The sequence below is a fragment of the Lygodium microphyllum genome, chromosome 29 (assembly GCF_053477565.2).
Source record: "Lygodium microphyllum isolate KBCC chromosome 29, Lygodium_microphyllum_v1.1.10, whole genome shotgun sequence".
Classification (NCBI taxonomy): domain Eukaryota; kingdom Viridiplantae; phylum Streptophyta; class Polypodiopsida; order Schizaeales; family Lygodiaceae; genus Lygodium; species Lygodium microphyllum.
The window spans coordinates 40,084,040-40,110,434 of record NC_141163.1 but is presented as its reverse complement, the minus strand read 5'-3'; positions in this window follow the sequence as shown (position 1 = coordinate 40,110,434).

Below are 26,395 nucleotides of genomic sequence, written 5' to 3'. Positions count from 1 at the left end.
ATGTGCACCCTATATATACAAGGGTGGATAAGGGTACCTGGGTGTAAATGAACTAAAGGATAGGGGGAAACCCTAACCCTAAATCCTCTAGAGGCTATATAAACTGCCTAAAGGTCACTCTCACAAAAGAGGAGAGTGTACCAGTTGTACTTGTGAACAACTCACTAAGCAAGATCTTCTTCTTATACTTGAGCTCTCTCTCTCCCTCTTGTGCATACTCTCATGCTTCCACTTTGATATTTCAACATGGTATTAGAGCCAAATCTGATCCAATAAGCTTCCTTCAACCATATCCTAATCGAAGTGCACAAGAAGATCGTTTGCCTTCTCAATTACCTTCTTTTCCACTATAGTGAGCTTCACCCCCTAACCTTGGAGGAGTTGGTGTGTGCAAAGGAGGCATTATTAGTTTCTGATTCCTTCTAGATACTTCATCCTTAGCTCTTGGCGCTCTATCATGTCACTTCAAATGCAGAGATTGAGTAGCTAGGAAGATGGCATTACCAAAATTGGTGAATCTTGCATAGATTTCATTGATGCCAATTTAGTTCCTTGGCACGGCTTGTAGTGGGTGCAATCTTGTCAAATATCATAGGGCTATTGTAGCCCCTTTAGTAGGCCATCTCCCTCTAAGAGGGTTTGACCTAATTCCTCTCATATTATCTATTTTTATGGGTTTTCTAACAGCCATAGCCAAGAAGCTTCAAGCTTCCAATTTTCACATTTTTTTCAATCTAGGAATCATTAACAGCGATTGTAATCACTGAAGCATATGCTCTGATGTATGTTCTTGATCTGTGAGTAGCTCTAACACTTGGGGGACATCATAATCTCACTGAGAAGCCAACTCTCAACACTGGTCCTTAGTCAAGTATTTCACTAAGCTTGACAAGGTAAATACCTAAACATCTCAACTGGTTTTAATCTTGTGATGAGTGCTTCTTAGCATTGAAAAGGCATTTAGTGACATTAGTTGCTATGGCCTTATGATGAAAAAATGAACATGGATGTAATTGAAATCTCCTCAGACTCTTCACCAAGTGTCGAAGTTATTGACCGATCATGCACAACCAAGTGTTCATCCACTAACCACAAGGTGGGGAGGAGCCAAAGGTACAATCAAAGTTCATCTCATTGAAGCCTAGGAAGACAGCAAAACCATAATCAAGGGTTGTCCTAAGGAAAGGACCACCAAAATCTTACCTTGAGGTACTACATATGTATGATTTCCAACCTTTTTCATCCTTGCGGTTTTAAAGTGTACTTAGTTGTAAGGCTATCATTTTTGTTAGTTGGTTCATACTTGGCCATTTGTAAAGGACTAGATAGTGCCATTGCCTAGGGCAATCAGTAATACCTTCCTATTATGGCCATGGCTTATGCAGATGTTAGGACTCAAATCCACAAGTTTAATGGAAAAGTTTTCCATCCTTGGCAAGTCCTGGTGAAATATAAAATGATGCAATGAGGCTATTGGCCCTTCATAAAAGGGACCAAGGTTATTGATCCATTAAATCCACTTGATGTAGAAGATGATAAGCAAGCTCAAGCCATCATCATGCTTCAATTGTATGAGCCCCTAATTCATCATATTGACCAACTCTCCATTGCCAAGGAGAAATTGGATGAGCTTGAAAAGCTCTATGATGCTATAGGGAATAACTCCAAGATTTTTCTAAAGATTGAATATTGTTGCTTGGAGTATAAACAAGGAGAAGACCTAGGTAAGTTTATTTCACACATGAAGGGCTCATGGCACAACTAGCCTCCATTCAAGCACCAATTCATGATGAAGATTCCATTTCAATCCTTTTGAAGGCTATCAAGAAGGTCTTTCCATGTAATGTCCCCATTACTTAATTTATTCTAATGTGCATATACATTCCAAATAAAAATTGATTCACATTGCATATTTATTTTTAAAAGAAAAAAATACTAGCTCTAATTATGAAACTGACTCTCATTATGAAGATTATTGATGAGGCATTATATGTGAGCTCATGGAAGAAAGACTTGGGAGACCCTCCCAAGACTAGCTTATTAAAACTATGTTTGTAGTACATAACAACAAAAAAAGAACTATCCTAGTGGGTAGTCACTTGGTAGTTAAGCGCACTTGGGTGATGACACTGCCGGGATGGGTGACCTCCTAGGAAGATTTTCCTACAATCTAGTGGGAGCTTCTCGCACATAGCCAACGGCGCCAACAAAGCCTTCGTAGCCCATTGCCAAGTATGCCAAGGCCAAGATGCCAAGGTCTATGCCTTGGTCACCGCTTGGAGTGACACCTGACCATGTGGCACACAATGCGTCCTCACCCATGTGTTTGTCAATTTTTATCTTCGCATTGCAGAAATGGAGCCCTCCATGACACCATCAGAGATGCCATAAAAAATTCTAAAAGAAAGCGTTCTCTCTTTGTCATTGAAAAAAAAAATCAATTGTCCTCTCTTCTTTCCTCCCCTCTTGCAAAACTATAAATTGAGGGCTTGGGGATGACCAGAGGAGCAACAATGAGAAATATATTCCACGAGACGCTGATCAAGAAGGAGGAGACTATATTCCACGAGACGAAGAGACATCATTACGTTTAACCCAAGGAAGGGGATACACTAAAGGACTCTCATCCTCTTCTACCTTGATCCAAGAAGAGAAGACACTCAAGAACTCTATCCTATTCTATCATACCTCTACTCTTGTCTCTATTCTATCATGGCCCCAAAGAAAAATAATTCAGAAGTAGAAATCGCAAATGGCCCTACTAACGTGGAAGTAATAGTTGGAGTTGCGAGCACAGGAGTCACTAACAGAGTCACGAGTGCGGATGACAACCCTTTACCAACTACGATACCACATGTTTTTTTTGTAAAAAAATTCTATCCAAATTCAATAGAAATAAGATAAGTCTCTTGAGAAATACTAACTTAAGACCAAGAAACTTGGTTACAAGAACTAGGAAGTTAGAGACCCCAAAATCTAGATACCCCTAGTTAAATTACAAGGGGAAGATTTCATTATATAAAACTCAAGTGTCGATTACTACTAGAATTAAGCATCACTTGAAAGTTGCATGATTGATTGAAGTCATAACTACTTGCAGACATCAATCTTGTTTGTGATATTCTAGATTAGATCCTGATTGAATTAAGTGTTGGAACATATAAAAATTGCAGAGCCCTATACCTCCCCCAAGGATAGGTGTTGAATCCCCATACCAAGAGGGGATGTTTTTTTTTACCGCCGCATAAGCATGGACCGGCTCCGATGGCAAGAGGTCTCCCAACAAGGATCATATTAAGTAGGAGGTGGATAGGGTGCCACGGGGGCTTTGGCTAATAAATCCATTTTTCACTCCTAGGAACTATTTGGTCCCCTATATGGCATGAGTTCTACTTGGGACACCTATAAACACTAGCTATAAGTGGATTTGATCTTGGTGACGTGTAGATGTGCTGGATAAGGCAACACGCAAAATTGTAAATTTTTTTTTCTCCTGTATAGGCAGGAGAACACACATTATGGAATATAATCAATGATTTTTTAAAATTTTGGTTGTATGTATGTGAGTAAATTACGTAAACAAACAACTATGCATAAAGGAATTTAAATTAATGAAGCTATTTTTACATGTTTCACGTAATGTGGTAGGTAATTAGATAACTAAGAACTTCCATAGAGGGAAGTGGGTGGATGGATTCTTGATGGATCCAATCCTATGGCAAGATGGTCTCGGTTAGTTGAGAGGTTTTTCCAAAAACAAATGCTAGGAAGAAACTCTAGGAAGGGCTGATTCATTGACTTATCTAGGGTTTGGTCTCATAACCTGAACTGTAAATTATCTTAGGGAAAAGGTACAGCGGCTGTGCCAGAGCATTGCGAGGGATTTCATAAATCCTTAGTCTGCTACTGAAAAAAAGCGTTGTACTCCATGAACCATGGGTAATGGTTGTCGCTCCTTTTGGACAAGAAGCCTCTCAAAGAGCACCTCCGAATGTGAGCTAGTTGTTGATAGGTGACCATTAGATCAATTAGGAACCTTCAGGTCAGCCTCCGTGGGTAACAGTAGGACGCTTCCATTGCGGGGTAGACCTAGGGTTAACCAACCTAACAAAATTCTATCATTCTGGTTAGAGTACTGATGGCGATGACTGGAAGGTAAACTCTGGGTGACTACTAAAACATTATCCATCAAGAAATCAAGGCAGGTACTTCACAAGTGGTATTAGAGCGAAAAGAAATCAAAAACTTGGTAATTGTAGCCTGAGATATGAGTTGTTTTTTCCTTCTCTTACTGACATGTGTTTTTCTCTTACCCAGGGAGATGAAGATTGGGAGCGATTCCTTGTCTTCTTTTGAGGGATCTTTACATCGGCAATGCATTCTACAGATTATGGATGGAGAATGCAAGTGATGTGGATTGATTGCATCTACGATCCTTCTCCACTATACCAGGAAAGATGATGGATGATAAGCCATGGAATTTGTTATATCGACACAAGCCATCTTGCCTTCCTTCAGAACAATTTGAAGAGGATAAGATGGATGGAAAACCTTAAAGTCATGAAGGTTTATTTATTCCATGAAGGAAGAGTGAATTCAACTTTATTTACTAGAGGTCGGAGGTTAAACTAAATCGATATATTTACAAGGAAGCGACAAAGGTCATCCCAGCGGACCGAATTGTAATTGTTGGTCGCTCTAAACGCCGCAATTACATTAAAGATGGGCTTCCTGATCTTCCTTTAAAGTACCAAATTTTTAGATATCCATTCTTCAAAGCCTGATTATTACCCAATGGATGTATTTAAATACCATGCCTAGATTGTATTAGGAAAATCTTCTCTCCCAAATAACCAACCATCCCAAAAATAAACCATGTATTTATCCCCTACAACAAAAGAAATTATTTTGTCTATCCATTGAATATGAAATTGGTTACCATTCTAACAATTAAGAATTATGAGTTAGTAGATATTAAAAAAATCCATGGTTAGATTCCTTAAGTTCATTCAAAAAAACTCTATCATGATGTAATCTTCTTTGAAAATTTAATATAAAGAATTTCTATCCTTCTGAAATGATTTCTCTTTGAAAAGATACAAGAAAATTATATGATAACATTTGTAGAGCTAACTAGAGAAAATCTTATGATACCACAGGAAGCTATTCCTACCCTTAATGTTGCTAAGATCCAAGAAAAAAAGTTCTTGCTTAAGAAAATCAAACCACTTGAGTTTGATGGCGAAGGAAAAAACATCGAGGTTGAAGCAAAAATATGGGTTAAGTCCATGGAAGATTATTTCATTGCTGTTGGAATTACCCCAACTAATCAAGCAATGATCGGCAAGTTAAAGCTAACGAGAAGCCTGAATTTGGTGGAAACAACAGTGCAAAGGCCAAGGAACCTCCGAAGCATTTGCTAGTTGGGACATATTAAAGGATGCAATGCGAGGCCGATATCTTCCGCCAGCATACCACACGTAGAAGATGAATGAATTCTTTGGTCTAAAGAAACTTGGAATGACACTGGAAGCCTATTACTCAAAATTTGTAATACTTCTCAAGTATGCACCGTCTATGGACATTGCGTAGAAAGTATCCAATTTTTGCCACAGATTGGATGATTCCCTTAACACATGGCTTGAAGCAATGCATCCATCCGACCTCCAAGATGCATTGATAAGAGCAAGACCAATCGTACAGGAACTCCAGTCCAAACCAAGAAATGATAAGCCTTGGAATAATAAGTTCCAAAATCAAAATATAACTAGGGCCTATGCAAAAAGAGTCCAAGGTCAATTCCAATCTGCTAATAGCAAGAAGGCTAATACATCGGTAGTGGAGAACTTTACTGGTGGTAATAAAAATACTTTCAGGTACTATTATTGTAACGAACCTGGCCACATCCAATGGTGATGCCCAAAACTCGGATAGCATGAATGCCAAAGCAAGTTCTGTAAAAACTAGAGCCAGACAACCATAGCTAGAGGAAGAGTTGCTGGCATAACCCTCAAGGAAGTAGAAGATGATGAAGGTCCCACCTTGGAAACCAACATGGAAATAGCAATAATTCATGCCTCTCTCAATAGGAGGGGACCAAATTGACAATTCTTAGTAATTCAAACACCATCAACCTATAACGGTAAACCCTTTAAAATTTTGATTGATTGTGGAAGCACACATTCATTCATATCACCAAGATGTGCTAGAAAACTAGGCATAGACACAATGCATGCACCTGGGGCTGATAGTTGAGTTAGCTTATGGAAAAGAAGTTTCCTCAACAAACAAACAAGTAAGGTGGAGTTTAATCTAGGTGGCAATCAAACCAACATGAAATTCAAAGTGATGAACTTGGGAACCTATGAATTCCTGTTAGGAATGGACTAGTTAATTCCCAATGACGCTTATATTCATTGTGAAAAGGGCCAAGTCATATTGTTGAATCTTGTAGGATAACAAGTGACCACACAAGGAGAAGTAGGAAAATCAGAGATTCATATCCTATGGTCCCATGTCAATCTCTTGACACAACTCGACATAAATTGGAAGGTCGATAGACATGTCACCACAAAAGGATGAGTCACCTCGCTCTCAAAGAATTCTTGGACTCCGGTATTTCCATCATTGTTACCCGATGCTGGCTCCTCTACATGCTCCAAGCTTTCGGTGGCCTCCACCCCTTGCAATATTGACCCCTCTATTTGCATATTGCCCTCATCTATACTTAGAACATCGCTTTGATCATATACTCTCGCACTTCGGGGAGCTAAAGGTATAACACACCACCATCGAGGTTGTTGGGGGTTTGGATAGAAGATTACATGTTCACAAACATGTACAAGAGAGATTAAACTATTGTGACATGTACCATGTCGTAATACAATTAACAAACAAATGAGTTCATGCACCTGTTCACAATGGGCCGACTACACAAAGGTATCACACAAATCCGTACATTTTTTTTTCGAAATCTATTTCGAGAAATCAAGATGGACCTCGTCAAACTGTTGCTCCAGCTCCTTCAAGTACCACTTTGAACCACTGCACATCGAATAGTATCATGGAGAAGCTACGGTAATCCACCATAACAATAGTTTGCAAGTTTCCAAAATACTCCATCTCATCTATAACCGTGTTTGGATCTGTTGCTCGTTGTCGACTCTCTTGCTCGAACCTTGCCATGATACCATAGTCTGTTGTGGAGCGCATTTTGTCAATACACTCCACGTGAAAATTCCGTCCATGCGGCCACGTTGCACTATATATTTTTTATTGTACATTGAAACACTCAATTAGTTATCGCATATAAAATATAGATACGACAAATCCTAAACATGTCATCACATTTGGACTACATCCCCTCGAGAATTCCCACTCCTCGGTTGAGACCTCCGTCCCTTCGCGAGATGCTACAGTCAAAGCTCCATGCAACCATCGCATTGACATAAATCATAGCATCTCCTCCATGCCCTCGGGATATCAAATCAGTTTTGATGGTGCGTACTATGTCAAAATTTAGATCACGCTTCCTCTTGATCTTGCCTAGCTTGCTGGTACTTGGTGAGCCACGTCTCCATAGAGGCATGGTGCAACATAAAAAAGTGATTCACTTTCTCCTCCATTGCAGCATCCATTCTTTTTTCTACCCCATTTCCAACCACCACATCTCCGGTCAGTCTACCATCGTCCTTCAGTGACCATAGCATATTGTTGTGTGGATCCACTGTTGTTAGCCATTGTGAAATATGCACTAGCGACTCAGACACCAACCAACCTTCAGCCATGCTACCTTCTAGCCGAGCTCGTTGTCGCACAAAGCCTTTCAAGGTTTTCATGAAGCGCTCCAAGAAGAACATCCATCGCGTATGGACAGGTCCAGCAATCTCCACTTCATCTACGAGATGCACAAGAAGGTGGATTTGTATCGTGAGCATGCTGGTAGCAGGTATTTCTCAAAGAGACAGATCGACTCCACTGCTCCCCGCCTCACAGATTCAATAGAGGACATCTTAATCTCCTTCAATGAGATCCATTGCACTAAAGTTGACAACTTGTAAATGGCCCCGCGTATTTCTGGAGTAAGGCATCTTGCGATAGCGATCGTTAGTACAAACTGCCACAAATGAGAAAGCATTATGAACAATGACTACACTCCAAATAGCAAAATGCACAGGACACTTACAATCCATTCGTACAAACTGCCACAAATGAGAAAGCATTATGAACAATGACTACACTCCAAGTAGCAAAATGCGCAGGACACTTACAATCCATTCGTAGTACAAACTGCCACAAATGAGAAAGCATTATGAACGATGACTACACTCCAAATAGCAAAATGCGCAGGACACTTACAATCCATTCGTAGTAGAAACCTGACATATCTTATGCCAATCATGGGATTTTAGCCCATATAATTAGTCGTCTTTAGAAAATGCAAACTTGAGAGAACGCATCATACCCGTCGCAGTGCGGATAGACTTGACTATTTGCTTCACAATGCACTCTTCTTTAGTGGACAAAAACCAAGGAGTGCGAGGTAGCTGCATGTGACCATCAGCACTCGACTATGGCCAAAGTGCCTCCATCTTGCCTACCTCCTTCAAATCCATTCGTGCCCTTATAGTGTCTCTCTTTCCTGTGATGTGGTCCCATAGCAAGCTGCCCACGTTCTTGAAAATAGGCATGGGATCCAACAAGTGGTTGATCTGTAAGTGAGTCCAATATGGCAACTCATAGAAAGGTGAGAACCGTCGCATTATGTTTGGATGTGACTCTGCGTGGACCATTTTCAGCTTGTACTAGCTTTGGGCATTCATACGTGCTGGAGGTCATCGAAGAAAAACTTCCCTAAGTTCATGACCCTCTGGCAAGAAAGTGGCGTGTCCTTGACATACCATCTTCTTCATGGTTCATGACCTTTAGGAGTCTAACTGTAGCCCGCACAATGGATATGCATGATAACTTGAGGTAACCAGACTTGTCCCAACACCTCTATCCGATGAATCCAAACTTGAACAAGCTATGATAGATATTACCAACGAGAATGGAAGCCTACTTACCTGAGCACTCTCCAAATCCCGAAAATTCATCCATCGTCCACATGAGAATGGCTCGAATATTGGCGGACCGAGCTTGCTCATATCTTGCACGGTGACCCCCTCCTCCCACAAAATCTTAAGCTCATCGACTAATGGATGAAGATACATGTCCATATTTTTAACTTTGTAGCGGCTGGGGGGACGAGTAAGCTAAGGATGAGATGTCCTTTCTTCATAGAAAGCCATGGAGGGATATTGTAGTTGACAAGGACTATAGGCCATACACTGTAAGAAGTTGAGCATAGACCGAATGGGTTCACGCCATCCATTGCAAGACTGAGCCAAAGATTCCTTGGCTCTTGGGCAAAGCCTGGGAAGGTAAAGTCAATGTGGCTCCATGCGCATGAATCCGCTGATATTCATTGAACTCCATGTTGGGGGTAAAGGCGCCTCTGCCTAGCCGCCCGTGTATTACTACACTGACAGTCACCGCCACTACACACTGTAGGTGGCGGCGCCCATCACCGACACTTTATTCTTTATTCTTTTAGTGACGGTTTGAATAAAGGAAGGCCCGATCACACATTGTGACTGTTGGAGTTCCCATTTCTAGTCTCTCCCTTTCTTGCTCTTGCTCTCATGCCATAGCTCTCGAGTCCAACCTTCGATCCATCGCTCCCTTTCAACTGGTATCAGAGCTTTGCTTTCCAACTCTTGAGCTTGGTTCGTGGCATTCTCAGCATTCCATCGACTCCCTACTTGCATTAGGTCTCCTTCCCGGCAACCATATCTGACTCCTTCGAGCTCCCGTCACTCCTCGGCTTCCCAAGCACCTTCCCGACATTGTTGGGCACCTTCAGGGCATTACATCAGAGGTATTTGATCATTTTCTTCAGGGTTTACTTCAGTTCTCTAGTCACACAGGCTGTGAACAGTTTGGGGCAACCACCATTGAAGCTCCGGTGCTTCATATCTTCATTGCCCCTGCTCAAGAACCCTTGAGGCTTGGTGTGTGCCCCCTTGGGCACCTGCTTGAGCCTCGACTCCACCCCAAGTATGCCACATGGACTGCAGGCCCCCCAGGATAGCAACACGCTATTTGCACTTGTTTCAGGCTGATCCATACCTGCTCCACCCCAGTCCTCCTCAAGCTCCAAGTCATTGGGCACTTCCACAAGCTTCATCTGAGGCATTTGCACATGCTTGATGCTCGGTCTTGAAGGCTTGAGAATTGGACATTGATTTGGGGCTGATACAAACACTGTTTAGGACTGTTTATAGCAGTTCACAGTCATGCTATGCTAATGCTACATTGACACTAAATGCTATGCTTGTCTAGGCATACATAGTCAACCGGTTTGATGCCTATTGGATGCCAATCAACTTGGGGATGGATTGCACATGTTATGCCATCATTTTGGCATTGATTTGGGACTGAAATTTCTCAGTTTTTACACATTTCATGCTATAATAAAAGCGGGCTGAAGCTATTACACATGCTTTGGGTTATGCCTATTGGTTCCGACCTATGTCTTGGATATATGCCATGAAGTGTTTATCTTCGGGGTACAACTTCGAGCTTGGATTTCATTTTGGATGCTTTTGGAAGAGCTTTGACATTATGCACTCATTGACATGGTTCGTGCTTGACCGTGGTATATGCTTTGACAGTGATGCTCCTTGGGTTTATGCATACCCGTTGCCTACGGCTTGATGCTCATGTCACGGTTGATTACCCTATGCATACGTTGAGCTTGAGAGCTCATTGAAGCTCTACCTTGAATGCATATTGGATTATCTAGAAATGTCTTTGATGTTACTTGGCTTGTCAAAGTTTGGATTGGGATGTACTTGATGTCTTACATGCTTATGGATGCTACATACGGATGCTCTACCGCCTACATGTTCGGGATGTACTATTGATGTATTGTCTTGGACTTATGTCATTGGCACTGTGTCTTGCCTTGGCTTGAGCTCTTGAGCTCATACATACGGCTTTTGTGCCAGTGGAAGCATTCTTGAATGCTTATCAGACATTGAGTAGGCGATACTTTTATGCATTGAGCCATTACATGCTATTGAGCAGTTATAGACACTTGAGACTTTGGGACTTCTTACCCTTTGGGATGATACATCATATGTCTTGGTTCACTGTATGCTTATGAGCCAAGTCTCATTTTTTTGATCCATATCTTTGTGAATTGACACCTACTTGTGTCAAGTTTTGGTAGTGGCAGGAACACTTTGCCCTGTTGACTGGGGGGTGTGCCTACTCACTGGCAGATGTTTGTATGACATACTTGGGTGTTGGATTCATGCTTATCGATCGTCATATGCTTATGCTATGCCCGCATGATGCTGACTTTGGTCTTGGCAGTATGTAATTGCCTTGGGATCTGATTTTGGCACTATTAGCTCTCTTTTACTGAAATCTGAAATTTATTACAACAAGCATATATGTATGGACTGGCATGGATTTTTCATGCGAAAACACTCTGAAATGATATACTAAGCAGTAGCTTTAGTTCCACTTTCCTCTCCATTTTTCCTCGATTTTGGTGATTTTTTGTCATTTTCTACAATAAACAGCAAGCAGTTTTGAACTATCTACAGTCTTCCAGCCTGTATTATGGCGAGTTCATCCACTAATCATGCTATTTTCAACATCACTAAGCTTGATGGTACAAATTTCTCTTATTGGAAGAGCCAGATTTGGCAGGTGTTGGTGCAGAAATGGCAAATCAAACCTTTGAGGTTAAGCGGGCATCCGCCTGCAACTATGCCAGATGAGGAATGGCTTGAGCTTGATGAGTTATGCAAGTCTACTATTGTATTGTCTCTCACAGAACATGTTCACTATAATGTCTTTGAGGAAGAACAGAGTGCATGGCAGCTGTGGGAAAAGATAAAAAATCTCTATGACAAGAAAAGTCCAGCGAGTCAGATGTATTGACTGAAGTAGCTTATGGATCTGCGCATGAAGGAGAATGCGACTATGTCTGCTCACTTGAGCTAGTTCCATACTATACTCAAGAACTTGACTTCGCAGGACATCACTTTTGCAGAGGATGTCATTCCTCTTTTCTTGCTTGGTACTCTTAATGAGTCATGGGATGTATTCCGCACTGCATTATGTGCCTCTATTGCTACCTTGAAATTATTTGATGTTGAGAGTACTCTTCTGCAGGAAGAGGTTAACCATAAGAATTTGGATGCCTCTCCTGTGTCTCATGCTATGACAATTAGAGGCAGGAATGATGGATATGGAAAGCATGGCAATGGTAGTGGCCATGCACAGGATTCTCAGAAATCTCAGTTCAAGTCTCATGGGAAGTCACGTAGCAAATCTCATGGCAGGAATGCAGATGTTACTTGTCACCATTGTGGGAAAAAGGGCCATATTAGGCCACAATGCCATGAATTGCGCAATGAAAGGCACAAGATAAGGGGAAAGACAAAGTGCAGGATAAGTCTTCTGATCGCAGCATAGTACCTGCAAAGTCCAGTGTTAAAATTGAAGAGATCAATGTTATGCAGCTTGAGGATGTTGATGATGATAATTATATCCTACCAGCTTCTTCTAGTGCTTCGCAAATGATAGAGATACACTCTATGTATGCACAGTGTTGGCTCTTGGACTCAGGTGCATCCTTTCATGTGACACCTTGCCGAGAGTGATTTCATTCATACCGTACTGTTTCGGGTTCTGTGCGCTTAGGTGATGACAGCTCTCTTGATATTGTGGGTATTGGTGATGTTAGGCTGCAGTTTCCTTTTGGCATCAGTTTTGTTATGCAAGATGTACGTCGTGTACTTGCTTTGACATGCAGTCTCATGTCAGCTGGACAGCTTGATGATGCAGGATATCATGTATGTTTTGGAGACTGTGCATGGAAGATCACTCGTGGAAAACTTGTGATTGTGAGAGGTGCCAAGGCTGGCAATCTCTACCCCTTGATTGTATCAGCTTCTTCCCTTGATCATGTTTTGTCTGTGGGCTCTATCCCAGAAGTATCTCTTTGGCATGCCCGTTTGGGCCATATGTCTTTGAAGGGAATGAAAATGCTTTTTAGTTTGCAATACTTACCGCCCCTTGATTATGCATGTTTTGATTCATGTGAGCATTGTCTTTATGGTAGACAGACTAGGTCTACGCATAAGAAGTCTGGTAGGCAATGCATGAGTGAGCCCTTGGCATTGGTACATTCGGATGTCTGTGGGCCCATGCCTTGTCAGTATATGGGTGGTGCAAAATATTTTGTTACGTTCATAGATGATTTTTCATGAAAAGTTTGGGTTTATCCCATTAAGCTGAAATTCGATGTCTTGGTTGTGTTTCAGAGATGGCTTGCATTGGTTGAGAACCAGTCTGGGTATAGGCTAAAATGCCTAAGCACAGATAATGGGGGTGAGTATGTCTCACGTGCCTTTGAGCAGTTATGTGATGAGAGGGGTATTAAGCATCAGTTGACCGCCTCCTACACCCCCCCAGAATGGTTTGGCTAAGCGGATGAATAGAACCATACAGGAGCGTGTATGTAGTATGCTTAGCCATGCAAGCCTACCACAGAGCTTTTGGGCTGAGGCAGTTAGTACACCCTTAGGCGAGAAGCTGACTATGGAAAAGGTGGTAACACCCCGCAGTTCAGGATAGCTGACTCACTAGCAGAACCTTTAAAGTAAGTAATTTGAAGCCACCTCCCTTGATATGCTATCTCTGCAATATCAGTCCGTTTGTCCTTCCTAACAGATGACCTTTCTTACAAATCATTGAAGTATGAGACTTGTTGGCTACCTCCATGGGTACACCTCATCTTCAAGATCTTGATGACAACAACAGCTGATATGATCTTCATCACTAACCCCTTGAGTGATGTGAGCTTTCATCCTAACAGGATGGGGATATGAGTGTGGACTTCCCTTTGTATCTATCAAAGAGTGAGATAGAGGGTGGGATGAGTGACCAATCTTTCCCTTCAAATCAAATGAGAGGTGAGATGTGTGAACGGAGTGTTGCACGCATGGGTTGGGCCTCTCAATGCACAATGCACAATTTGTTCATGTGCATTGTACCATAAGGCTCCTTGGCCTTCCTTCTTGCATTGTATGCTGGCACAGGGCGGGATGCACAGTTGTACCATCAAATGCGCACACAAGGTATACAACCTTTGCACAAGTGACAATGAGGATTACATTAATGGGTTTGAGGAATGGACTGCCCTCTGTATCTTTCAATAGAGAGTGAGACAGAGGGTGGGCTGAGTGTGACAGATGTTTCTTCAATCAATTATTGAGAGGTAAGGATTGAGGGACGTTACAACCATTGGAGTTAGGTACGTTTCTGTTTCCTTATGCACCCACCGTGGGATGGGTCTCTGCCCTCTGCACATGACACATCACTCTGTTCTGTACACTGCACTGCAAGGCTCCCTGGCCTTCCTGCTTGCACCTATTCTAGACGGGTTGGACACACTAATGCACCATCAATTGTGCACCCTATCATACTCCCTCTACACCACCCCCTTGTTGATTGCTAAACTGGGTGTGAGATCTGGGTTTCTATCAATATTAACTCGAGTGATATAAGTTATGGGGTGAGTGATTGTTCTCTCATTCCATTTGAGTGCCCGTGAGTTGAGTGACTCTCCTTCGTCACAACGACACCTCCCCCGACGAGCTTTATCAACGAGCTACCTCCTTGGGTGCTGCTGCATGGTCCCTGTCATGCTGGCTAAACGCTGGAGCGAGCTGTGGTACCTCGTGCAGCCAACTCCAACCCTTCTGTAGAGCAGTGATGGTTCCTTCGACCATACACGAAACGGGCCAAGTCTTTCTAACCTTATCCTTATGATTGCAAGTGTGCGTTATGTTTTAAGTGTGGAGATGCCAGCATCCAGTCAGTTGATGAGTCCTAGGTTATGTTGCTGCATCTAACCCTGCTTGGTAAGGTCTTAAGTGTGGCGACACGTCCCTACGCATTAGTTCTGCATATCATCATGGAAATACATCTATCCACCTCCAAACATGGAAATTCATTTTTTGTGCTCTAATGGGGTCCGTTCCCCACTTCTCCGTTCTATTACACCCTGTCCGCAGGGCTGTTCCTTGACCGTTTGCCTTTATCCTTTTTTTTGCTATTTTTCCATGTGAACGCACCCTACATTCACTGAAACTCACATCCAATCTTACATCCCTGTTTGTACCTTTGAAATGCCCATTTTTCCTTTTTACCAACCCTTGTTCCGATAGACGGTTATAAAGTTATTAATTTTTGAAGCAATTCCCGTAAATTGGATGATTTTTCATGTGAACGTAACTCTTATTGCTTCGGAACACTAATTTGATGTGTCAGCCCTGACTTACACCTTACCCCTGACATTTTTCCTTTTTACACACTGTCCTTCCAATGCACGGTTGATCTGCTATTAATTTTTGCGGGTTTTCATGCTATTTTCGTGCCTATTTTTCCCATTTTTCCATGTGAACATGCCCTATTTTCACCGGACTTCCAATTTCATTTGACAGCCGTGTCCCGCTAGCCTCCCCCCTTTTTGGACTGCCGGTTTTTTAGTTATTAATTTTTCCATGTGTTTTCGAGTGTCTTTTTTTGTTTTTTGCATGTGAACCCCTCTTCACTCCACCAGTAGTGCATTTTGACATGACAATCTTGTGCATTCCCTTCCTCCAAACATTTTTCCTTTTTACTGTCCTCTATTCCGGTGCACGGATCATTCCATATTAATTTCTGAATTCCTTTTCGAGTCTGTTTTTTGGGTTTTTCCCATGTGAACGCATCCTTTCTTGATCGAAACCGTGTTTTGCTGTGATAGGGTTGTTGGACACGTTATTCTGGACATTTTTCCTTCTTTCCACCCTTCGTTCCGACAAGCGTATTTTCCAATATTAACACACGTATGTGTTTTCATGTCTCTTTTTTGTGTTTTTTCCATGTGAACAGCCTGATTTTGCCCCCGATCCATGTCGCATTTTTCTATCATCTTCTCCTCGTCTCCTGGCACATTTTTCATTTTTACGGTCTTTCGATCCGATGTACAGTTTGGGTTTTATTAATTTTTCTTCTTTTTTCGCCGTGTGACCGTGTCTCTCGTGTCGTGCGTGAACGCGCCTGTTTTTGGTTTTACGCACCTCGGGCCACCCCCGTCGCCTCTGTGCCTCACGTGTCACCATCCCCGCATCATCTAATCCCGCTGATGCAACTTTTTTTTAGTCTCGCCCCGTGCATGCGCATGGGACGGGGTGTGCTCATTTTTAACAAACATAACCAATTTTTTTAAAATAAAAAATAATAATAAACAAAACAAAACAAAATAGTCACATTAAAACCCAACCAACAACCCAAATTTTTTTATAAAAAAACCAAAACAAAAAACAACAAAAACAAAAAACACAAAAAATAAATAATAATAACAATTAAAAAAAAAAACAACAACAAATCATCATAACAACCCAAACCACTAAAACACCCCAAACCAAACACAAAAACACATAATCACCCCCAAATTTTAAAAAAAAATAAAAAAAGATTAAAAAAACAAAAAAAAACAATAATCATACCACCACCACGAGAACAAGCAAAAGAAAACGATAAAGAACACGAAAACGAAATTTTTAAACAAAAAAAATAAAAATTCAAAAAAAACAACCCTTACCTGTTCATTGTCCCACGGCTTCCTCCCCTTCGCTCCTTTGACCTTCGTCTCCTCCACGTGCCGGGCCACGGCCCCCCTTGCTCCTTCGACCTTCGTCTCTTCCACGTGCAGTGCTCCCTTCCTTACCTGCTCCCCCTCCTCTTGCCTCCCGCGCCCATCGCAGCCACCTTCCTCCTCTCCTCCCCTCCCTCCTACGTTCGTCGCCTCCTCCCTTCCCTCCACCTACGTCGTCGACCGCCTTCCCCACCTTCCTCCCCCGCCTCCGCCGCGCTTCGCCCTGGGCCACCGCTGTCGTCGCCCTTCCACCACGCAGCCCCTCTCTCTCTCCTCCCTTCTTCCGCCGCCCTTTCGCTAGTAGAACCTCTCTCACCTCCCTTCTTCCGCCGCCCCGCCATCGTTTCCCCTCCTCCTATTGGTTAGTTTCTTAACAATTAGTCCCCTAATTAACTTGCCTTCATTAACTTAAGCTGTCTAATCAACTTAGGTAACTTAAGCTACCTAATCAACTTCAGTAACTTACGCAATCTAATCAACTTAGGTTACTTCATTAAACTAATTTACTTAGGTTACCTAATCAACCTAATTTATTTAATCAACTTAATCACCCTAATCCACTTAATTTACTTAATCACCCCACTCAACCTAATTCACTTAATTCACTTAATCACCTTCATTAACTTAACTAACCTCAATTATCCTCACCTAACCTAACTTAGCTCACTTACTTCACTAACCTCTACTACCCCCGTTTCCCCCCGTTTTAGCCCTCGTTCCTGCCCCTTCTCCACTCTACTCCTACCCTTCATATGTTGAGATATCGAGCTCCACTCGTGATATGCCAGGGTAACCGTTGTGCATTTATGTCATCGACGTATTAGCTGCAGATGCGGTTGGTACACTGCCCATGAATAATAGCTAGATGACAGCTATCCTTATCTACTCTAGTTCGTGGCTCAGTTAGTATGCCACCTTAGTTAGTTGAGTTTGGTTTGAGACCCATATATAGGGTTCTTCTATTTCTTTGTACTAGAGTTCTTTTGGCTTACACAATTAAGTAGAGGAAAATTGTTTTGCAGCCTCCACCTATGTGTGTATTCCCCCATTGTGCAAGCAAGAAAGCTACAAGTAAGACTTCTTCCTTCTCTCCCACAATCTTGACATGGTATCAGAACCTTGTTCGTGGTAAGGAGCTCAAGAAAGCAAACCAAGTTCGCGGTGTTCTGGTAAGAGGACCAGTGTTGCTTTCATTTTTCTGTTTTGGGAGCGTCTCTACAGATAGTACAACCGGAAAGTGCAAGAGTGCATTGTCTCAGGTTGAGACACCCTTCGCGGTGAAGCAAGAGGGCAGTATATGCTGCGAGAGGAGGCTTTAGCCCTTGGTGACCCTGTTTTTTTATATTTGAGGCCATTTTGGGGCCTGTTTTGGAGGCGGAAGTTTTATGCACGCACTCAGGAAAAGGCCATGCTTTATGCTGTGCGACCACTGCTCTACAGGTCGGTGAAAGGTTACTGTAGAAATTGCATCGTATGCCTGTGCGCAGAGACATTGGGAGTTACAGAATCATCCTTGTTACCTGTTGATGCAAAATCTGTTGAGATATCGAGCTCCACTCATGATATGCCACGGTGACCGTTGTGTATTTATGTCACCGACTTGTCAGTTGCAGACGCGGTTGGTACACCGCCCATGAATAATGGCTACATGATAGCTATCCTTATCTACTCTAGTTCGTGGCTCAGTTAGTATGCCACCTTAGTTAGTTGAGTTTGGTTTGAGACCCATATATAGGGTTCTTCTATTTCTTTGTACTAGAGTTCTTTTGGCTTACACAACTAAGAAGAGGAAAACTGTTTTCAGTCTCCACCCTTGTGTGTCTTCCCCCATTGTGCAAGCAAGAAAGCTTCAAGCGAGACTCCTTCCTTCTCTCCCACAATCTTGACATGGTATCAGAGCCTTGTTCGTGGTAAGGAGCTCAAGAAAGCAAGCCAAGCTCGCGGTGTTCTGGTAAGAGGAGCAGTGTTGCTTTCATTTTCTGTTTTGGGAGCAGATCTCTGCAGGTAGCACAGCCGGAAAGTGCAGGAGTGCATTGTCTCAGGTTGAGACGCCCTTCGCGGTGAAGTAAGTGGGCAATATATGCTGCGGGAAAGGGCTATAGCCCTAGGCGACCTTGTTTTTTTGATTTGAGGCCATTTCGGGGCCTATTTTGGAGGCGGAAGTTTTCTGCACGCACTCACGAAAAGGCCCAGTTTTATGCTGTGCAGCCACTGTTCTACAGGTCAGTGAAAAGTTACTGTAGAAATTGCATCATATGCTTGTGCGCAGAGATATTGGGAGTTACAGAATCATCCCTGTTGCCTATTGATGCAAAATCGTCACTAGGAAGTGACTGTGTGGTAAAATACCACTTTCGCCAGTTTTGCAGATTTTCCCTTGTGAGGGTGAAGCTGTGTTTTTTGCAGTGACAGAATTTTTTGCAGTGTTCTGTAATGGCATCTGATTCTCTTTCACAGATTGTCACTGAAAAGCTTGACAAGAACAACTTCCAAGCATGGAAGTTTAGAATTACGAATTTCCTTATGGGAAAAGGATATTGGGAATTTGTTGCAGGAAATGAAGAAGAACCAGTTCTGCCTGATGTTCCCAATCAACAGCAAATGCAAGCATTTAAAGCATGGCATAAGAGAGCTAGGAAAGTTATGTATTGGCTGTCTATCAGCATTTCAAACTCTATGATTGTGCATATTCAGGATGCAAGTACGCCAAAGGAGGCATGGGATACTTTGTCAAAAATGTATAGCACAAATACGCAAGCCAGGAAAATGCAGCTCAAGCAAGAGTTGCACAATGTGCAAAGAGAAAATATGAGCATCAACGACTACCACATGAAGGTGAAGAAGATTGCAGATGCACTTGCTTCCATTGGGTCACCAGTGGAAGATGATGATTTAGTTTTTGTGACCTTGAATGGTCTAGGAAAGGATTATGCACAGTTTCAGACATCCATTTCAGTTCGTGAAAGATTTCCTGATTTTGAGGAGCTGATTGCTCTTCTAATTTCTGAGGAGCAAAGAAATGGTGGTGCATCTTCTTTAGGAGGAACTTCAAAAGAAGCTGTCTTCTACTCAATTGCTGGAAGAGGTAGAGGCAGAGGTAAAGGAGGCCGATTTGCAGGCCGTGGCAGAAATCAGAATATGCAGCAAACTCAAGAAAACCAGTCCTATGGAGGAGGACGTGGTAACTCTAGAGGCAGGGGGAGCCAAAGAGGTCGTGGTGGATGGCAAAGAGGCCAAAATGCAAACAGTAATGTTGAATGCTACTATTGTGGTAAAATGGGTCATATGGCTAAAGACTGCTATAAAAAGCAGAATGACATCATGAATGGAAAACTGCAACAAGGAAATTATGCATCCTCTAGTAGACAGGGTGATGACAGAAATGAGCATCTGTTTATGGTGCAGCACATGAACAATTCTGTGACAAGTGTAGAAGAAAGCAACGATGTATGGTATGTTGACTCAGGTGCATCAAACCACATGACAGGTCATGCAGAATGGATGGAGGATGCAAGGAAAATGGAAAAACCAGGATTTGTGGAGACTGGTGATGATACTGCACATCCTATTGTGCAGATTGGAAAAATTCCCTTGTCCATGCAGGATGGGAAAAAGAAATACATGTCCGATGTATTTCATGTCCCGAATATCACCAAGAATCTAGTTTCTGTTGGTCAAATGGTTGAACAGGGCTTGTAGGTCAGATTTAATCCTCATGGATGCTTTGTTGAGGATATGAAAAATAAAGGTCGCTTGATAGCAAAAGGAAATAAGAAGGGCAGAATGTTTACATTGGATGCAGACATGTCTGAATTGAGTGCAGCAATGTTTGCACATGGGACTGGTGTAGTTGCAGATATTGATATCTGGCATAAACGCATTGGTCATGTTAATGTACAGTGACTTAAATCAATGCAGGCCCAAAATGTTGTTGCACGTTTGCCGAAATTCAAGGTTGCAGAAATGCATAAGGTATGTGAAGCCTGTCAGTTTGGAAAACAGGCAAGGAAACCATTTCCTAGACATGTTCAAGAGAGTAAGAAGCCATTGGAATTAATCCACTCTGATGTGTGGACAACTAAAGCTACATCTCTTGGACGCTGTCATTATTTTGTCAGTTTTATTGATGACTATAGCAGAAAAGTTTGGGTGTATTTTATGAAAAAGAAAAGTGAAGTTTTTGGGCATTTCAAAACTCTTAAAGCTATGGTTGAAAAAGAAAAAGGCTTGCAGATAAAATGCCTAAGGTCAGATGGAGGGGGAGAGTACCTCTCAAATGAGTTTGCAAGGTTTCTGCAGGAGCATGGCATAAAGTAGCAATATTCATGCAGTCATACCCCACAACAAAATGGAATTGCAGAAAGAAAAAACAGGCATATTGGAGAGGTATCTCGTGCCATGCTCAATGAAAAAGACTTGCCAGATTTTTATTGGGCTGAAGCAGTTGCTACAGCAGTCTACATAATGAACAAGACTCCCACTGCAGCAATACATGGAATGACTCCAGAGGAGAGGTATACTGGTAGGAAACTATATATTTCTCATTTGAAAATTTTTGGTTGCATTGCCTATGTACATGTGCCAGATGAGTTGAGATCCAAGTTGGATCCAAAAGCTGAGAAGTGCATCTTTATTGGTTACTCTCTGCAGCAAAAAGGGTATAGATGCTATAACCCTTCTACTCGTAAGTTTACAGTGAGTAGAGATGTTGTTTTTGATGAGATGAGTAGTTGGTATAAACCAGTAAATGTGATTGATGATATAGATGCACAAAATAGTAATGCTGCACAAAATTCACAGCAGCAGTCACAAAATATTAGTGGACCTAGAACGTCCTCTAGTAGTGGTTCACATTCTACGCCATGGACAGGTAGATTGAGATCAGGAGAATCTTCTCAAAGTAATGCAGATAGTGGTATGCAGGTATCACGAAAAGGAAAAGAGAAGGTTGATCAGCCCATGTTTGATGTGAATGCAGGTCACTCTTATGTGGATGGTGAATCCAGTGGCTCAGAACAGAGCATTGATGATGAGTTGGGTATTCCTTCTATTGTTACACCTGGAGTAAGGAAGACCAGGGATGTTTTGTTTTGAGAGCACCTGGGAGTGAACCTACTTTGCGCAGGTCTACGAGAGCTAGGTATCCTATGGATAGGCTGAAATATGATGGATTTACAGCCATTCACTATGCATATATGGTTAAAGTGATACAGGAACCAGAACCCACTTCTTTTGAGGAAGCCATGGGAAAAGAAAAATGGGAGAAAGCCATGGATGAAGAAATGGATGCCTTGGAAGCAAATGCTACATGGGAATTGGTACCTTTGCCTAAAGGTAAAAATGCAATTGGCTGTAAGTGGGTTTATAAGGTGAAGCACAATGCCGATGGTTCTGTGAATAGATACAAGGCAAGATTAGTAGTCAAGGGGTATGCACAAACATATGGCATTGACCATTCAGTCCGGTTGCAAGGATGGCAACCGTAAGAGCAGTCATTGCTATGGCTGCATCAAAGGGATGGTTTTTACATCAGATGGATGTAAAGAATGCCTTCTTGCATGGTGATTTGCAAGAAGAGGTCTATATGGAGCAGCCACTAGGTTATGTGCATGCTATTCATCCTGTGTTTGTTTGCAGGTTGAAGAAAGCCTTGTATGGCTTGAAGCAAGTACCTAGAGCATGGTCTGACAAGATAGGACAGTATCTTGTCACTATTGGCTTTCAGATTTCCAAGGCAGATTTCTCACTTTATGTGAGAAAAACAGAGAAATGTATTATGCTACTTGTCATTTATGTTGATGATTTGATTATGACAGGTGACAGTGATGAAGATATCCTTCATGTGAAAATGCTATTGAAGCAGAAGTTTGAGATGAAGGATTTGGGAGAGCTGCGTTATTTCTTGGGCATTGAGGTGATTAGATCACCAAGTGGGATACAGCTCTTGCAGAGGCAGTATGGATTGGACATGTTGTCCAAATATGGGATGACAGGCTGTAAGCCTATTTCAGTTCCTTTGGAGTAGAATGTGAAGCTGAGGGTAGATATAGGTGAGCTTCTAGAAGACCCTACTATGTACAGACGCATAGTAGGAAGTTTGATTTATATGACTATTACCAGGCCAGATTTGAGCTATGCTGTTGGATTGGTAAGTCAGTTTATGCAGGCTCCAAGGAAACCACATTTGGATGCGGCTAGACGCATACTCAGGTATGTGAAGTCCACATTGCAGTATGGACTATTTTATGAGACTGGGGTTCAGATACAGTTGCATGGATACACTGATGCTGATTGGGCTGGTAGTATTTCTGATAGACGATCTACCAGTGGATATGTGTTCTCTTTTGGGAGTGCTCCAGTCACTTGGAGCAGCAAGAAACAGCCTACAGTTGCCTTGTCGAGCACATAGGCTGAGTACAGGGATGCAGCAATGGCTGCATGTGAGGTAGCTTGGTTGCATAAGCTACTTTATGATATGCATCAGTCTACAGATGGACCAGTTGTCATTTATTGTGACAACATGAGTAGTATACACTTGGCAAATAACCCAGTCTATCATGCTAGAACAAAGCACATTGAGGTGCATTATCACTATGTGCGAGAGAGGGTTTTACTAGGTCTTATTGATCTAGTTTATGTCAGCACAGAGGATCAGGTAGCTGACATATTCACAAAGGCATTGGGCGCAGAGAAGCTGCGCAAGTTCAGAGACCTGCTTGGTGTGCAGGAATTGGGATTGAGCTCGAGGGGGAGTGTTGAGATATCGAGCTCCACTCATGATACGCCAGGGTGACCGTTGTGTATTTATGTCACCGACTTGTCAGTTGCAGACGTGGATGGTACACCGCCCATGAATAATAGCTACATGATAGCTATCCTTATCTACTCTAGTTCGTGGCTCAGTTAGTATGCCACCTTAGTTAGTTGAGTTTGGTTTGAGACCCATATATAGGGTTCTTCTATTTCTTTGTACTAGAGTTCTTTTGGCTTGCACAACTAAGAAGAGGAAAACTGTTTTCAGCCTCCACCCTTGTGTGTCTTCCCCCATTGTGCAAGCAAGAAAGCTTCAAGCGAGACTCCTTCCTTCTCTCCCACAATCTTGACAAAATCGTCACTAGGAAGTGACTGTGTGGTCAAATACCACTTTTGTCAGTTTTGCAGATTTTCCCTTGTGAGGCTGAAGCCATGTTCTTTGCAGTGATAGAATTTTTTGCAGTGTTCTGTAATGGCGTCTAATTCTCTTTCACAGATTGTCACTGAAAAGCTTGACAAGAACAACTTCCAAGCATGGAAGTTTAGAATGACGAATTTCCTTATGGGAAAAGGATATTGGGAATTTGTTGCAGGAAATGAAGAAGAACCAGTTCTTCATGATGTTCCCAATCAACAGCAAATGCAGGCATTTAAAGCATGGCATGAGAGAGCCAGGAAAGTTATGTACTGGCTGTCTATCAACATTTCAGACTCTATGATTGTGCATATTCAAGATGCAAGTACGCCAAAGGAGGCATGGGATACTTTGTCAAAAATGTATAGCACAAATATGTAAGCCAGGAAACTGTAGCTCAAGCAAGAGTTGCATAATGGGCAAAGAGAAAATATGAGCATCAATGACTACCACATGAAGGTGAAGAAGATTGCAGATGCACTTGCTTCCATTGGGTCTCCAGTGGAAGATGATGATTTAGTTTCTGTGACCTTGAATGGTCTAGGAAAGGATTATGCACAGTTCCGAACATCCATTTCCGTCCGTGAAAGATTTCTTGATTTTGAGGAGTTGATTGCTCTTCTAATTTCTAAGGAGCAGAGAAATGGTGGTGCATCTTCTTCAGGAGGAACTTCAAAAGAAGCTATCTTCTACTCAAATATTGGAAGAGGTAGAGGCAGAGGTAGAGGAGGCCGATCTGGAGGCCATGGTAGAAATCAGAATATACAGCAAACTCAAGAAAACCAGTCCTATGGAGGAGGACATGGTAACTCTAGAGGCAGGGGGAGCCAAAGAGGTCGTGGTGGATGGCAAAGAGGCCAAAATGCAAACAACAATGTTGAATGCTACTACTGTGGTAAAATGGGCCATATGGCTAAAGACTGCTATAAAAAGTAGAATGACATCATGAATGGAAAATTGCAACAAGGGAATTATGCATATTCTAGTAGACAGGGTGATGACAGAAATGAGCATTTGTTTATGGTGCAGCACATGAACAATTCTGTGACAAGTGTAGAAGAAAGCAACGATGTATGGTATGTTGACTCAGGTGCATCAAACCACATGACAGGTCATGCAGAATGGATGGAGGATGCAAGGAAAATGAAAAAACCAGGATTTGTGGAGACTGGTGATGATACTGCACATCCTATTGTGCAGATTGAAAAATTCCATTTGTCTATGCAGGAAGGGAAAAAGAAATACCTATCCGATGTATTTCATGTCCCGAATATCACCAAGAATCTGGTTTCTGTTGGTCAAATGATTGAGCAGGGATTGCAGGTCAGATTTAATCCTCATGGATGCTTTGTTGAGGATATGAAAAATAAAGGTCGCTTGATAGAAAAAGGAAAGAAGAAGGGCATAATATTTACGTTGGATGCAGACATGTCTGAATTGAGTGCAGTAATGTTTGCACATGGGACCGGTGTAGTTGTAGATATTGATATCTAGCATAAATGCATTGGTCATGTTAATGTACAGCGACTTAAATCAATACAGGCCCAAAATATTATTGCAGGATTGCCTAAATTCAAGGTTGCAGAAATGCATAAGGTATGTGAAGTTTGCCAATTTGGAAAATAGGCAAGGAAACCATTTCCTAGACATGTTCAAGAGAGTAAGAAGCCATTGGAATTAATCCACTCTAATGTGTGGACTACTAAAGCTGCATCTCTTGGAGGCTCTCATTATTTTGTCACTTTTATTGATGACTATAGCAGAAAAATTTGGGTGTATTTTATGAAAAAGAAAAGTGAAGTTTTTGGGCATTTCAAAACTCTTAAAGCTATGGTTGAAAAAGAAACAAGCCTGCAAATAAAATGCCTAAGGTCAGATGGAGGGGGAGAGTACCTCTCAAATGAGTTTGCAAGGTTCTTGCAGGAGCATGGCATAAAGCAGCAATATTCATGCAGTCATACCCCACAACAAAATGGAATTGTAGAAAGGAAAAATAGGCATATTGAAGAGGTATCTCATGCCATACTCAACGAAAAAGACTTGCTAGATTTTTACTGGGCTAAAGCAGTTGCTACAGCAGTCTATATAATGAACATGACTCCCACTGCAGCAATACATGGGATGACTCTAGATGAGAGGTATACTGGTAGGAAACCAAATATTTCTCATTTGAAGATTTTTGGTTGCATTGCCTATGTTCATGTGCCAGATGAGTGGAGATCCAAGTTGGATCCAAAAGCTAAGAAGTGCATCTTTATTGGTTACTCTCTGCAAGCAGAAAGGGTATAGATGCTATAACCCTTCTACTCGTAAGTTTACAGTGAACAGAGATGTTGTTTTTAATGAGATGAGTAGCTGGTATAAACCAGTAAATGTGATTGATGATGTAGATGCACAAAATGGTAATGCTGCACAGAATTCACAGTAGCAGTCACAAAATATTAGTGGACCTGGAACGT